This window comes from Miniopterus schreibersii (assembly GCF_964146895.1).
Source record: "Miniopterus schreibersii genome assembly, chromosome: 10".
NCBI lineage: Eukaryota > Metazoa > Chordata > Mammalia > Chiroptera > Miniopteridae > Miniopterus > Miniopterus schreibersii.
Window position 1 is genome coordinate 30,074,093 of NC_138110.1, and position 16,348 is coordinate 30,090,440.

At 46.0% G+C, this 16,348-nt stretch overlaps 1 protein-coding gene across 9 annotated transcripts in view; it reads right to left on the reverse strand.

Moving 5' to 3' along the window:
* The window catches only part of FHOD3 (formin homology 2 domain containing 3), a 396,327-nt gene that overhangs the window by 262,304 nt on the left and 117,675 nt on the right, over positions 1-16,348 (reverse strand). The window lies entirely within an intron of this gene.

Here is a 16,348-nt window from a genome sequence, read left to right on the forward strand (position 1 = left end):
CCCACAGCCCCATTCTCCACAGCTCCTCAGGCCCTGGCTGCCAGCTGCAGGAAAGCAGCTCCAGTGCTCAGTTTGTAGTCTGCCTCCCACTCTAGAAACTCAGCAGCCAATTACAAGGATATGGCCCAAATGGTGGCCCAGATAGGACAAGAATTGTCTTTAAGTTATTTGCAAAAACCTATGGACGTAACATCAATGTCTCAATCCTATTTCCCTCCCTCCCAGGGCACATTCCCATCACCATCACTGACAGCATCCCTCCTAGGAGCCAAACTAACTTATGAGACAAAGCAAAGGGAACCATGTTCCCTCAGACATAGTGGAGTCAGGGGGGGAAAACACAGCTAAAGCTTCTGGAGTACAATTTTTCCTGTTTTACAAGCTTAACCAAAAATCAAGATGGTTCCTTAGGGATCTCTAAGTGCCTTGAAGGTCTTTTTATTGTTCTATGTTGCGTAGAAATTAGAAGACATATGGTTTCCTAAACTCCATCTTTACTTAACTGTTCAGGGTCAACGGAAGAAGGAAGTTAGAAGTACAAGAACCAAATACTTAAACAGAAACTTGGACGTCACGGCCATATGACCATAACACAGAGGAAGGGTGGGATGTGGGATCAGCAATATTGGGATCGAATTCGTTTCCCAAAATAGGTTCCAAGTTGTGATGATCAATTTTATGTGTCAACTTGAGTGGGCTGAGGGATGACAGAGAGCCAGTGAAACATTCTTTCTGGGTGTATCTGAGAGGATGTTTCTGGAAGAGATTAGCATTTGAATCAGTAGATTGAGTTAAGATCATCTGCCCTCATGAATGCAGTGGGCATCATCCAATCCATTGATGGCCTGAATAGAGAGAAAAAAAAAAAAAACAAAGGAAGAGTGAATCTATTCTCTTTATGCCTGAGCTGGGACATCCATCTCCTCCTGCCCTGGGACATCAGCACTCCTGGTTGTCAGGCCTTTGGACTCAGACCAGGACTCACACCATCAGCTCCACTGGTTCCCAGGCCTTCGAATTTAGACCAGATTATATTGTCGACTTTCCTGGTTCTCCATCTTGCAGACGGCCTATGTTGGGATGCCTGTTCTCCATAATTGTGTGAGGCAATTCCTATAATAAATCCCTCCTGTTATATGTGTGTACATTCTATTGGTCTGTTTCTCCGAAAAAACCCTGCCTAATACACAAGTATTACTTCTACTCAAGGATGCCTCATAAAACATGTGTTCTGAAGAAAAGAACTTTCTGTATCAAGGTATTCTCAGAGCCACTGATACATTCCTGTGGGATGGAAATGTTGCAGAGGGAGGTTAGACACAGCTGGCGCAGGGGACTGGAAAGATTAGCAAGACACTGAAAACGATGAAGGGTAAGGCTAAAATATCAATTTAAAATAAAATATTTTATTTTAAAATAAAATTTTCCTAAAATTTAGGAAACCTAAATTTCCTTTAGGTTTCACCTCTTCCACTGAGTCAGTGCTATTGGTTTCTTCATATTTCATTCCTTGATGCAGTGAGGAAATCAGTAATATTTTATAGAACAGTGCATTCTGAAAACATCCTAAAGAGTAAAGGTCCCGCTAGACTAGAAACTGGAAAAGCACTGCTCTAGCCCCTGCTATGTGTGACTCAGCAGTACTTCTCCAACTTTCAGGAGCAGGGATCATGTGAAAATGCAGGTTCTAACTCGGAGGTTTTGGGTGGGATCTGAGATTCTGCATTTCTAACCCGATCCCAGAAGAAGCTGGTGCTGCTGGTCCAAGAACCACACTTTGAGTAGCCAGATCAGCGCACCACGTTTCATTTCCCTGGGCTGGTGTCCTACCTTCAAATGAAGGAAACTCAGACTTGAATTTGATCATCTCTAAGGACTCTGCCTGTTGCAAAATCCTATTTTCTTTGGAGGAGATGCAAAGTATTAGTGACAACCACATGCAGATGGCAGGGGTGTTGAGAGCCAGGTTCAAATTCTAGCTCCTTAGGCCCACACAATGTTCACAGCAGTATTTTTTCAGAATAGCCAAAACAGTGAACACAACCCACGTGTTCATCAACTGATAAATGGATACATGAAATATGGTATATATATACAATGGAATACTATTCGGCAACAAAAAGAATGAGGTAGCAATATGTTACAGTGCAGATGAAGTTCAGAAACAGTATGCTAAGTGAAAGAAGCTAAGTGAAAGACCAACTATTATATGGCTCTCTTATATGAATTGCCCAGAACAGGCAATGCAGAGAGACAGAAAGATTAGTGGTTACCTACCTAAGGCTGTGGAGGGGAAGACAGGGAATGAGCAGTGACTGCTAATGGGTATGAGGTTTCCTTTAGGAGTGACGGAAATGTTTGGGAATTAGACATTGGAGATGGTCGCGCAACTTTGTAGATACACCAAAATCCATTAAATTGTATACTTTAAAAGGCTGACTTTTATGGTATTAAATTTTATCTCAATAAAGCTTTTTTTTAAAGTTGTAGCTCCTTCACTTATAAAATATGAGACCTTGGACAAGTTGGTTTTTTCATCCATAAAACAAGAATGATGTGAGAGTCGCCTGCACTGAATTGCCGCGAAGCTGGCTGCCATTATATTCGAATCAACAATCCCCAACTTGCTCACAAAAAGCCTTCAGCAGCATTAGCCCAAAACGCTACCAGACACTAACTCATGCTTGAAAGTCCATAAAGGTTGCATCTCTAATGGGAAGCATGTAGGGCAAATAACTTATAAATTAAGATTACGATAAAATAAGCACAATCAAGCAATGGAATTTGCATTTACCACTCTTCGTTTTTTTATTAGAGATTCCCACTTTTTCAAGCAACATCATTACCTGAGTTGGACAATTTGCTGAGGTCCTGGGAACCCTGAGCACTAAAATAATTGGAAACAGCAATTGACTCTCTACCTGGTTTGATTCTTTCACAGCTATTTTGTTGTTGTCCACAAAAATCTCTGAAAATCATTACTCATATCATCTAGTTTACGTAAAACTCCCTGGGGTGGAAACAAAATTGCACTGTGGAATCTATGTCCCTAAAACAACCTTCCCGTGTGCTGCAAAGAAAATATTCCTTATACTGTGGATAGACAGGCAAGCAATTGTGGGAGTAATAGAAAAACAACCACCTTTAAATAGGGCCACTTTCCCACAGAGAAGCTCTCTTTTACTGTCTTTGCCCTGGTGATTCTAATTTCCTACAGCTAAACCTCAAGAAGAACTTTCCAAAGTCAGCAATCCGGACAAAAGGAGCCTTTACTTGGAGAAGCACTCAATAGACCATTGTTTGGATCCTAATTGCATGGACTGCTCTTTGTTCTGAATGAGGCCAGTGCTCAGGAGGAGCCTGGGGGCCACTAGTACAGGGCAGTTGGTGACTACCACTTGCAGTGAATATAGGATGACCGAGGGAAGCATAAGGGGTGGTTTCCGCCCATAACAACCTTGCAGCCTTTGGGGAGAAGAGGCGACCACAGGAATCCTGGAGAGAGCGCATCACATCATGAAGCAGAATGAAGCCAGCTGGGGTCAGACTGGAGTGCGTGCTGGGGCATGGGGCATGGGGCTGTGGTGAGAGACTACGAGTTCACCAGGAGGCAGCGTGGCTTTCACCAGCTCATTTCACCCCTGACAGCGTCCACGGGGCGCAAACTCGTTTTCCTCTGCCTCCTGGGACTGGCTGGGCAGAGCCGGAGGTAGCTTCCTCAAGTTCTCAAAGCCACCCCCTCAAAAAAGTGAACACCCTCTGCCTTTTTATTTTTATGGCAGAAATGCATTAGCACTGTTAACTCTGGGATGCTGCAATATGTGAGCCACAAGGAGATACTTGTGGGCGTTCAAAACCAGGACTGAAAGCCTTCAAGTCTCCACTCAGAGAAGTAAAGCAGGCCTCCTACATCATACACCATTGTCTTTCCACGAGAAGGTGTCATTAGACAGGGGTGAAGCTGTCAGCTACTTAGCAGTCACTCAACACCTACCACCTGCCAGCTCTCCACATGTTACTTCATTTCCAACGACATCACCTTGGCCATTTCATCCCTTATTGCCAGTGAGAACATCAGTATCCAGGGGACTGTGACACTCTGCCGAATGACCCAGAGCTAAGCAGGAATCTGGCTACCTCTGGAGACAGGGTGCCTCTCTCATTAAGTCACTCAGTGAATCCAGTGTCTGTACAGATCACTGAGCACCATCCCCAGTAAAACTCTCTTGGAATAATGAACTTTAAATAGATTAATGCTATACAATTATAGAACTGTATAGGTTTTAGAGAGCAGAAAGGACATGACAAAGCCTGATAGGAAGTGCTCACTCTGCCACCACTCCTCCACCTTCCCTTCCACATCTGTGCCTCACAACCATCTCTGCTAAGCTATTCTGTCCTACAAGACAACTGTCTCAGACAAGACCAATAAAATCCTTTGCCATCTCTGAGCTAATCCAGTTTGCATTATGCCTGAAGCAACAGAGGACATGGAGACTATGGGATGCTCATTCATAGCACTAATATTTATTGAACACCTACTATGTGCCAGGCTACTGTTAAGCGTGGAGGAGACCGTGGTGGACCAAAAGAGGGCACAGTCCTGCTCAATGGCAGAACAGAAACCCCATGCACAGTCTCCTGACTTTAGAAGAGTATGCTAACAGCCCCCCTGTGCTCACACCTATTCTTTGTGCAATTGCTCTGCATCTGACCTTTGCCAGGGTCCAAAGAGACTCAGCAAAGCAGACAAGGCCCCTGCCCGGGACACCCCACCCTCTCCTACCATCTGGAATTCCTGCCAGCTCTCCACTACAGAATTTCCTCTTGAACCAATTTCCTAAACTTTTAGGTCAGCCTCTTGACAAAGAACAGGAACTCGTTTTCCAAAGACTCCTTCCCACACATATGCATTCCATAATTACATAGATCAGGACACAGGGGGAAATATGCATGAAAATGGCTTGATTTGTGGAAACAATAATGCTTATTCTGGCTCAGCCACAGAGCCGTGGAGCTTCCCCCACAGACCCACTGCCACCCCATAACCTCCAAGAACCTCCCTCGGGGCCTGCGAAAGCCCACACTCAGAACATTCAACTGCTTTTAAAACCTGGTCAGCACCAACTGGCTTCCCATTATGATCAAACCAAATGCGACTGGTTACAACCCCCCATCAAACCTGACATTCCTGCCAAGTTACTTTCATGTTGGTATCAGCTGCCCGTTGGTCGGGCGATGGCTGTGTAGGAAGGGTTTGATTTCTGAGAGCTTATGAAGCAGTTTGGTTTTTGTGTCCTACACATATCACTTTGTATCCCTACAACCTAAGAACAAGGAGGTAGATACCTTGAGCGGACCTTGGCCAGCCTGCAGGGTGTGGGGCCAAGGGTGGGTCGAATGCTCTGGAGCGGCTGCCCTCCTCCCAGTCACAGCACTAGGCCAGACAACGGCTGGCTTGGTGACCGAGGTTGTCAATGAGGCCCGGGGATCTCTGAGTGTGGTTTGCACAGGCCCTTCATCTGTGCCCAAATCCACAGAACCTAACCATGGGGAAACATGTCCTTAAGTTTTGGAGAGACAGAGTCAACAATAATCGTCCAGCCCCAGGAGGGTCAGTACTCTGCATGCAGCTCTGAACCTGGTGCCAGGCTGGAAGCTAGAGTAGGGGCCAGGGGCATGTGTAAAGCAGAAAATTTCACCCAGTTCTCAGGAAGCATCAGAGTGGTCACAGTTCTAAGAGGAAAGACCCCCACATACATACAGCAAGGCCAACGTCCTGAGGCAGAACAGAATCAGCCCCAGGTTACTGAGTCTCCTTCCTGGCACTTGTCACCATCTGAAGGCAGCACCATCATCAATACTTAGGTGGCTGTCTCTGCTCCCTTCTTCCCCAGCTCCAGGAAGGTGCAGGCCTTGTCTGGTGTATTTCCCATTATATCCCCAGCGACAAGGCCCAGACCTGCAGCCCAGAGGTACTCAATGTTCATCTGTGGGATTAATAAGGCCTGCATTCTTGCCACCCCCACCTGGAGGTGCCCTGGGCTCCGGGACTGGGGTGGAGACTGGCAGCCACAGGAGGGCCTGGTTTGGGCGTGGGAGCAGGAACCCTATAGGAAGAGCCAGAAGGGCTGGGGCTATACTAAGCTCTGCCATCTACCTCGAAGGGATGCCTTCAGGAGTCACAGATTTCTCCCCCATAAGTACTGGGGTGGGGTAGAGTCTGTGATCACTAAAATCTTACTGCCTCTGAAATTGAGCGACTGCTCAGTCTGTCAGCTCGCCCTTCCTTTGAACTGGCTCATGGGGCACACCCAGAGAGGGCTCTGGGCCGCTCCCTCTCCCACAGCTGTCGGGGGCACCCTTGTCGACAGCATGCACCCACAGCCATCTCCAGAGCCCCAGCTGTGCATTCCTGTGTCTCAGTCCCTATCTTATCACCCTGTTCTTTCCCCACCACCTCCGCCTTCCCTGTCCCCAACTGACGTCCCTGACCATCTGGGTCCTTATCACCTTGTCTGGCTGGCTATTCTTAGCACCACATTTTCCCCTCGCAGGCCCTGAACTCCTTGGCCCAGTCTGGACCTCTCTGCTGCATTACCCAGAGGTATGGCTACACTATCGCAGGGTCTTTAAGGTGGGACAGCAGAGACTATGTGGCCAGACCGGGGCCCTGCCAGTGGTGAATCTGGCTCCTACCGAGTTAGTATTCTCATTTTGTTTTCCCTCCACACACACACACACACACACACACACACACTCACACACAGAAGCTTCACACAGAGCCTGTTTTCATGCCAGTATATAGTGGGAGGGGGAGTGTGCAGGAGTCTGGGGGCCCTCTAACTGTCCAGCTGAGGACAGGCCCACCCTCTGCCTTCAGGCTGTGCAAATCTCTCTCAGGGTTTCTTGCCATTTGAATTTGTTTTTAAAAGTATCTTCTTTTCCGCCAGGTCTGCAGTGTGGCACCGACGCCATAGATGGTGTCTGGTATCATCTCATCACCTCGCCCAAAACATGAGCACCCCCAAGTCTTATCAGGGCTGGATGTGAATAAGTGGAGCTCGTCTTTGAGGACAGGGGCACCGTTCACTCAGTGACACAAAGGCCAGCACTGAGCGCTTCTAGGATGCTGGACAGTGTGATGAGGACTTTGCATGTGCTCTTAATGGATCCTCAGGGTAGTCCTGTAAGGGGGAATGGTGTTTTGTAACACCATTTGTAACACTGTTTTGTAAATGAGCAAACTGAGGATAGGAAAGTCACATGACCCCCACCCCCTGCTATAAACTGAGGAATTGGAATCTGAATCCAGGCAGTCAGAGCCCAGAGCCTCTGCCCTTGACCCCCTCACGCCAATCCTGTGGGAGTTGGGCAGGGCCACCTCATGCCTCTGTCCAAATTGGAGCAGCACCGAGGGGCAGCCACAGGGTGGTGGTACGGCCTCCCACCTGCAGGGTGTTTCTCTCTCTCAGGAACACAGGGCACACGGGAGAGGGCCTTTCTAGCTTTAACTGTTGAAGATCCTCTTCACAAATGACTTTCTAACCATCCCAGAAAACAAATTATTCTGTAGAGTGTAGTTGCCAAAATTACTAGATCACTGGAGAAGCGGAACAAAAAGCACAGAAAGTACTTCAGCCTCATAAGACAAAGGTGAAGGTGGGGGCGCCCAGGAGAGGCTGGTGCTTGCGACTCTTATTTTCCGAGGGTCTCCCGCCCGGAATGCAGTGTCTTCTCCACCATCTTTAAACAACTGGACTCGCTGGTCAGCAGGAGTGAACAGGGTCTGGGAAGACCAGCCCAGGTGGCCAAATCCAGATAAGGGCTCATGCAGGGCTGGAAGGCAAATTCACCTCTTTACAGTGAACTCTGTCCATGTGAGGTAGCCTAAGAGTCTCCCTCTCCCTGGGAAAAGCATGGACCACAGTAATGCCCCAGGGATGTGGCAGCTCCAAGTCAGAGAGCTAACGCGACTTTATTTCTTGAGACTTGTATTATGGGGAGATGGGGAGAAGGCAGGGGAAATAGGCATGCAAGAGGGTGGGAAAGCCAGACTGTCTAAAAGCAACTGACAAGTATTATCTACTTTGAGGACTTGCTCTAATTTTATGCTTTAGAATTGAGGTCAGATCCAATCTCAGTGTTAGGCAAAATGTATGTATACATGGAGAAGAGAGGAAGGAAAATCTAAGCTTAATGTGATTTAGAAGAACTTCGATCAGGAAAGGAAAAAGAGAATCCACATCTCTCTCCCACTATCCTCATGGCAGGTACCACTTAACTGAATTCACTGAGCCCAGACACAGCCTCAGAATCATTCGTAACACAGCATTCTGAGAATCCAGGATCAATCAGTAAGTGTGTTGTCTTTTGAGAGAAAAGTTCCTTGGGATCCTTGTTTACATCAACAAACTCTAACAGATGTTTGATGAACCTAGAAATATTGGGAGGGTATTGGCCACACTTTCTTCCATTACAACCCTGGAAGGCTGTGCCAGGGACAGATCAGGAAGTTAGAAGGACCTCCAGAGGGGCGGAAGGCAGGCTGCACTGCCTGTGCTAACTCTTGGCTCCCACCCCAGGGCTCTGCAGAAGCCAGCCAACTACAGTCTCCCCCTCTAGTCAGCCTAGGCCTCGTGTAACCCTAGGTCACTTCTGGACCCACGGGAACAGGAAGGTGGCCACAAATATCACTGTGTGTGCTCCTCTAAAGTTCTGATATCCACCCTTGTCTATTTTTTACCTAAAACTGTTGCACCATATATATTAATTTTATTTTTATTTTAAAAGTTTAAAACATTTCATGATAGTTTGCCTGTGTCTGTTCTGTGTGTGTTTGTGTGTGGGGATGGGAGGGCAGCTAGCCTAGGTATGTTCAGGGCCAACAGTACCAAAGAAAGGGGGGAGGAGTAGAGAGACAAAGGGAGGGCAAAGAAAGGGGCTGAGAGAGGGGTCTTTGTTCTTGCTTCCATTGACCAACCCACCACCACCTACTCCCGGGGGCCTCCCTTCCCGTCTCTAACTCATCCTAGGCCTTGTTCCCCTAGGTGACCCATCCACATCCCCCTCCCGACCCTGTGTCTCTGGCACTCTCTCTCTTTCTCCACTTGCACACAGATCCTTTCCACTTCTGCAAGTTATCGCACTGGCAGTCTCCAAAGGAAAAGAAATGCAATGTCTCTTAACTGGGTGTTGATGGAATTTCTATCTTCTCGACCCAAGTTTCCCTGGCTGGACCTGACTCACCCCACAGGAGCTAATCTGCCCCTGGCCCGAGCCCCCTGGGTGCTGGGGCCCAGGCCGCATCCCACAGCACAGCACGTGCTCAGCCCCCAGAGGTACCCCGAGGTGAGCCTTGCTGCACATCTCAAACAGCAGTAAGTGTGCTGCTACCATTCAGAGTCTCTCCTGGAAGAATTTTAAGAGCAGCGAAATGTCCTTCAGGAACCATTGGAACATTATTAATGAAAGGAATGTTTATTGCTCTGTAACTGACTTGTACTTTACTAATCCTTTCCCCAGATATCTTTTATCAGAGAGGCACGCAGTTCATTTCTTCCACACGTCAGTATGGACACAATCATCTGAAAATTCAAGGAGAGTGGCATGTTTCCCAAGAGAATTATCAACCTGACCACAGATATGGTCCTAGTCGAATGCCAGCTACTGAAAACAGAAGGCTCTTCTGACTAAATAAAATTATTGGTTCCTTTCTCTTATTTAATCTCATTGAAAAAACTACCTGCTCTATCACTGAGTGAAGACATTTCCATCAATACTGTGGGTTTCTTTTTAGTTTAACCTATTTTGAGTGAATTTATGGCTCTGAATATGTTATCAGTAAACATTAAAGACAATTATTATATTATTAATCTATCCATCTATGAAACACTTTCAAGAAATTACTGGACTTAATTTTCCCAACTCCCAATGTCTCTTACCCCAAAAAACACAAGAAAATGCTGAGAACATTTATATTTTCTGCAGATAAGTTCACGCTTGGGCTAAATGTTTGTCATGGCCTGCAAGAGACTATCAGAAAGGAATTCCTAGGTATGCAATTCTAACTGTACAGAGATAATGGAAACCAAAGACAATCACCTAACTAATTTGGATTTTACTGAAATTGTTTAACTCTGGAGATAAAAATTAGGTAAGCTCTGGAGATAAAAATTCCCATTAACAAAGCTGTCAATCTTAAAAAAATGTCCAGCAATCATGCAAATCAGAGTTGCCCTGGGTTGGTGTGCAACAGACAGATCATCATTTGTTGCCGCCTTTAAACTACTGGGAACCTTCAAGGGTCAGTAACAGATAATCTGAAATAATTTGACTTTTAACCATCGACTACATCAAAGATGAGAGAACTAAAACGAGGCAGCTAGAGGGGAATCTACTTGCTTGCACCCAAACAGCGTCACCAAAGCCCCCAGGAGGCGTAGCTCCTTTTTTTTTTTTTATAGCATCTGGCCAGTAAACAATCCCATGGACCAGGGCATAGGAACAGTGAAGGCAGCCCAGAACTCTCTACTGAAGAAAAAAAAAAAAAAAAAGATAAAGCAACTTTAATAAAAACAGGTTGTATAAGATCATGTAAGCGTTACCAAAACTACTTTCACTTTTGGATATTATCCTACATGGAGCCTAGGTTCTTAGATCTGAAAGGGACCTTTAAGATCTTCTAGTCCAACTTGAATTTATTGAAAAAGAAATGACAAGCTCAAGCTTAGGAGGAACTGGCTCAGGTTCCCAGTAATTTGTGACAGATCCATGACTAAAGCAGAGGCCTTCCAACTCCTAGGGCAGTACTCTTCCCACTACGTTACCCATTCCTTGCTGGAATCCTGCTGTTTCTTGCACAACAGACAGGCAGAACCCCAAATCTGCAAGGCAAACTACTTACCTTCCAAGAACTTATTGGTAAATTAGTTACTTTAAATTAAAAGAAATTTCCCTAAGAAAGCAATGTTGCCTGTGTTGGATGAGTTCCCAGGCCGGCCCACATAAGCAAACTTAGAAGCTAAGAGAGGCAGAAATGGGTAATCCTTGAGTCTTCTCAGAGTCCTTAAGTCCTCAAATACCTCTGATTGAGGTTCCAATACCAGGCAAGCATTGAGTCATAAGCCAAGTCACTGTCAAACCAGGAGGCAAAGTGGGTAAATATAAATCTTGGAATAAGACCAGCCTGAGTTCAAAGTCAGGTTCGCCCAACCTTAGCCGGCAGTTACAAACTTTATTCTCTTAGTAACAATCTAATGGAAAAAAGGAGACTGGGAGAGGAAAATCCTTTTGCTCCCCGTGTGTGTGCCTACCATGTTGGTGCATCAGAAATCAAAATAGTCCCTCTCCCTTTAGGAAAAAGTGGAGAGAGAGAAATGGTGAGAAGATTTGTCCCTCAGAGGAAGGAAAGAAACCCTCCAGGAAGGAATGGATGGTGGCAATGGAAAAGGAAGTGGGCCACGACCCCAGAGCGGGAGGGAGAAGCAGCGAAGCTTCTGAGGACTTACTCAAAGGCACCTCCCAAGCCCTGCCCTCTTCTACTCTGCAGGGACACCCCTGCCACTAGCTATCGGATCCCTCCCTCTCAGTCCCCACCTTGTGCACCTCACCCATCTCATCCCTTCCAACAACTCATCTGCTACGACCCAGGAGTCAGTACTTGCAACTCAGATTCCAGAGAGACTTCACTTTCCCTGATCCACAGGTGAGGGGATGGAATAGGACCAAGTAGTGAATTTAATAACCATCTGCTCCATGGTGGGCCCTTCACAGGCACCTCTTCCTGCACTAGCCACAACCACCCTCTGACCACAACCACCCTCTGATGCAGGTCTTAGTGTCTTGATCAGACCAATCAGACAGCGGGGGGGGGGGGGGGGGGAGAAGGGATAAATAGTGATGGAAAAATTAAATCAAGAAAAAATGCAAGTCGAACAGCATAGTAATCCTCAGTGGCTTTTTAAATACATGTTGAAATTTCTTGAACAGACATCAACACACAGCAAAACGCCCTCAAAGTTTTCTTCACCTCTCTCTCTTACCCATGTATATACATCTTGGCAACTGTTCCCGTAAAACCTCTCTCCTCCCCACTTGCTACTTCCCGACCTGCTGGGTGTAACCTGTAGCTCTATGTTCCATTTAGCCTTTCTCATCTCTCTCCGGCTCTTCTCTGCAAGTGTGGAAAGGGGAAACACAGTCCTTCTTCAAACGGAGAAATACTTACACTCCAGTGTCTTTCTTCTCAGATTTATATTCATCAACACTACATGGTGCTGTGAGGAGTCACCCCAGGACAGAGGGAGGGTGGCATTTGTCATTTTGTAGTCCTGCTTCACATGAACAGGCAAGAACTGGGGCATGTACACAGCCCTGGACTTCACGCAGGGCTCTCTCAGGAATTGTGGTGCAGCTCAGAGAGCTCAAAGCAGGAAGGCAGTGGAAATGGGTCCCTCTCTGACCCCATAACCGACACTGTCCCCGCTGGGAGGCCCACAGGGTGGAAACCTTTCCCCACCCCCTCCATCAACAACCCCTTCCCCCAATGAACCCTGAGGGCCTCATTGAATAGTTAGAAAATTATAGGCTGAATGACTTCTACAGTCCAACTTCCCTATTCCATTCTTACCTATGACATAAGAACACACACTTTTTTACAAGAAGTGGCCATGTCTTTTCAAAATACCTCCTAATACATTATAATCAACTGCCTTTTCTTTCTCTCTCAAGAAGAAAAGGAAAATATTAGCATGTCCAACTTACAGTGAACCCCTACCTGGTGCAGCTAATACAGTCTACAGCCTGAACCCCCGTTTGAGGGCCACCTTTTGCATTTGTCAGAAAATTACTCCTTTCCCATCACTGTCAGAGGTTGATTCATCACAGACCATCAAAGGTCCTGCAAAGATGGAAAATCATGCATAGCTAAAAGAATTGTTTGAGGCCTGCAGTTAATTTTAACTGCACCAGGGGCCCAGGAGCAGACTCACCTGTCACTGTTCACTGCTCCGGACAAAAGGAGTTCAACAGGAACAGAGCCCCATTAACTCCACAGGGGGCCTGGGAAATATCGGAAAAGTACAGGCCCTCAGGGGTGGCAGATCCAAATGCCAATGCAGGCTCGGGGTGCACGTGGACTTGGAAGTATTTACAGGCAGAGCTTCTGAACTTGGGTGCAGCACCTGGGAGATGCTGTCTGGCAGGTGGCTCCTGCCATTAACATGCCACATGGAGAGAGACTGGGACGGAAGAGATGAAACTGCCACTCTCCTGAAGGCCACACGCCCATCTATCTGTTTCTACCATCTCCCCGAACGGTAGCTACAGCCCGAATGAAGATGCGTGTGGTCAACATGAAAACATATGCAGAAAACAGTGAAATATGTGTGCCAATAATTGCTGACTCATCTCAGAGCCTCTGGAAGGCAGGATGACCTACAATATGGTTTATATTTTAATCTATTTTTTTTAGTTCTTTGGTTCCTTCCAATATGAAAGGCATTTATGTACCTGTGATCCCTTCAGCTTAAGAAAGAAAACCGAAGTTTCACAGATATTTACAGCACCTGTCTAAATGAAAAACAAACCTCTTGTAATAAAATCATATTAAAAAGTTTTTCCTCGAAAAGAATGGTAATAGATTATTATTGCATAGATATGATCAAAACAAAAGATTACTGTGAAACACTCGAAATGTTCTCCCCTTATTCTTCCAGCTCCATCCCAAGATACTTCCATAACCATTTTTTTAAATCCTCACCCAAAGTTATGTTTTTATTGATTTTAGAAAGGGAGGAAGGGAGAGAGGAGGGAGAGGAAGAGAGACAGAAACAGAGACATCAATGTGAAAGAGAAACATCCATCCATTGCCTCCCATGTAAACCCCACTGAAGATCAAACCCACCACCTAGGCATGAGCCCTGATGGGAATCAAATGTGCAACCTTTTTGGTGTATGGGACGACACTCCAACCAACCGAGCCACCCGGCCAAGGCCTTCCATAACCATTTTTGTTCTCAAATGCAAACAATCCTTGACAACAGACTCCTCCCTGGGTTAAGGCTTACAAGGCTGGATATAAATGAGCACCTTGGGTGGGCTCCCTGCCAGAAGCAGGGAGACAGACTCGCTGCAGGAGCTCTGCCAGTGGGAAGGTTCTGGAAGAGTGACTGCAAGACATATAAACTGGGAAATCAGGAAAGAAACTGAAGTGACTTCCAGTTCAACATGGCAGTGTGAATGCATACATTCAGTCCACTTTCAGAAATATGCCTGACCCCCCTGTTCTACTGTCATTTCCTCTCCAGTTTCTTTGTTCTTGTGGGTTTATGCCTCTGTCCCTTAGCGAGTGAACCTCCTATTGGTGGGTTTGAAAAGGAAACAGGGATACGTGGGCCTTGCTCTGGCTTTGCAGACTTGAGAAAGCTGAAACCTCAGTGAGTGCGAGCAGCAGCAAGTCAGTTCACGAGGCGGAAAGTTGGGTGCGGGTCAGAGCTGCAGAAAGGACTGGTTCAAAGTTTTAAAAGGAAAAGTTAGATGCTGGGGCACCCTTTGCCATGTCAAAGACTCAGGAAACCACCAACTATGTCCCAGACATAAGCCCAAAAGGGGGGAGGTGGACTGTGGAGGCAGGACAAAGAGGTTGGAGGAATGGGCTCCAGGAAAAGTCAAGAAAAAAACTGAACTGCCGGAATTTCGGGTGCATCTAGGTTGAGATATTTTTTATTTTTTTTTTTAGCTCTGTCAGAATTCAGGGACAAATTCATAACAGATACACAGAAAAGCAAGGAGGACATCCTATATTCTGACATTTTCTGACTCCCAGCCCAGCCCTTTCCAGGCCCTGTGATCACACCCAGTTAACATGTGTAGGCGACACTCACGTCCCCACGGGGGTATTGCTTCATGAAAGCAAAACCAGGTCTAAAGTCTTAAGAGGCACTTTGTGGGGAACACTGAGGAGCACACACATTCTGCCCTAGCAGACAGCAGTGGGAGATGGAACCAGATTGTGGGGTCCCAGGACAATGGTGAAGACCAGAGCCTCCCTTCTCACTAGCCATCTCTTTCTCAGTTCTAACATGACCCACCTTACATTGTCAGGGGAACAAGTCGCCATGTAAATTTAAACCTTTGCCAAACAAAAGGTGTTTTATTACCCAGGGATACATTAAGCTGAACCTTTCATCCAATATGTGATCTAGTATGTGATCTGGGCAATGCCAAGCTAGAATCAAGCTTGACCAAGAAGAAATCTGGCCAAAGTAATTTTTTGAGAAACCTCCATCCTTTCCGTTTTCCATAGCACCTGCACCATTTTATCCAGCAATCCTACTTCTGAGAATTTATCTAAAAGAATTAAAATCAGAATTTTGAAGAGATATCTGCATGCCCATGTTCACTGCAGCATCATTCACAATAGCCAAGATATGCAAACAACCTAAGTGTCCATCAATGGATATATGCATAAAGAAAGTGTCTCACACACACACACACACACACACACACACACACACAGAAATTCCTTTTTTAAAAAAAGGAAAGCCTGTAATATGTGACAACATGGATGAACCTGGAGGATATTATGCTAAGTAAAATAAACCAGTAACAGAAGAACGAATGCTGTATGATTCCACTTAAATGAGGTATCTAAAATACTCAAACTCATGCAAGCAAATAATAGAATGGTGGTTGTCCAGGGCTGGGCATAAAGTTTCAGTTAAACAAGATGAGTAAATTCTAGAAATCTGCTGAACAACATCGTGCCTGTAGTTAACAATACTATACACTTAAAAATGTGTTAAAAGAATTGATCTCATGTTAAATGTTCTTAATACAATACAATAAAATAAAAATTCTAGCAGAGATACAAGATAGCCACCTCTGGTTTTCTTCTGATTTCTCAAATAAATTCTTTGGACTTCTTTTCTTGAGGGGCACTGACAATAAATAGTGAATAATTTCAAGCCAGACAGGCCTGCTTCTTTAACCTCCTGCTGTTAGATCCTACAGCTCTGGAAAGGTAGCATAGAAACAAAAAAGGCTCATGAGATGCCTTTAAGATTAAAGCATTAATGTCCGCAACACTTGTGGCCCCAAAAATGCCAACAGGCGCCTTCATAATTCTCCTCTTCCTGGTGACAACGAGCTGCAATCACAGTTTCATGGTGGCCAGTTGCTCCGAGGGTAAGTGGGGACCCTGCATGAAACCCCTGAGCCTGGCTCATAGGAACTTGCAAGCCAGTGAGGCTGCTGAATGTAGAGTGACAGGAGAGACACTTCCAGGGGCAAAGCAGGGAGAAGGAATCACGGGCAGGAAAGAAAGGAACTGGGAGAGCTGGGTGGT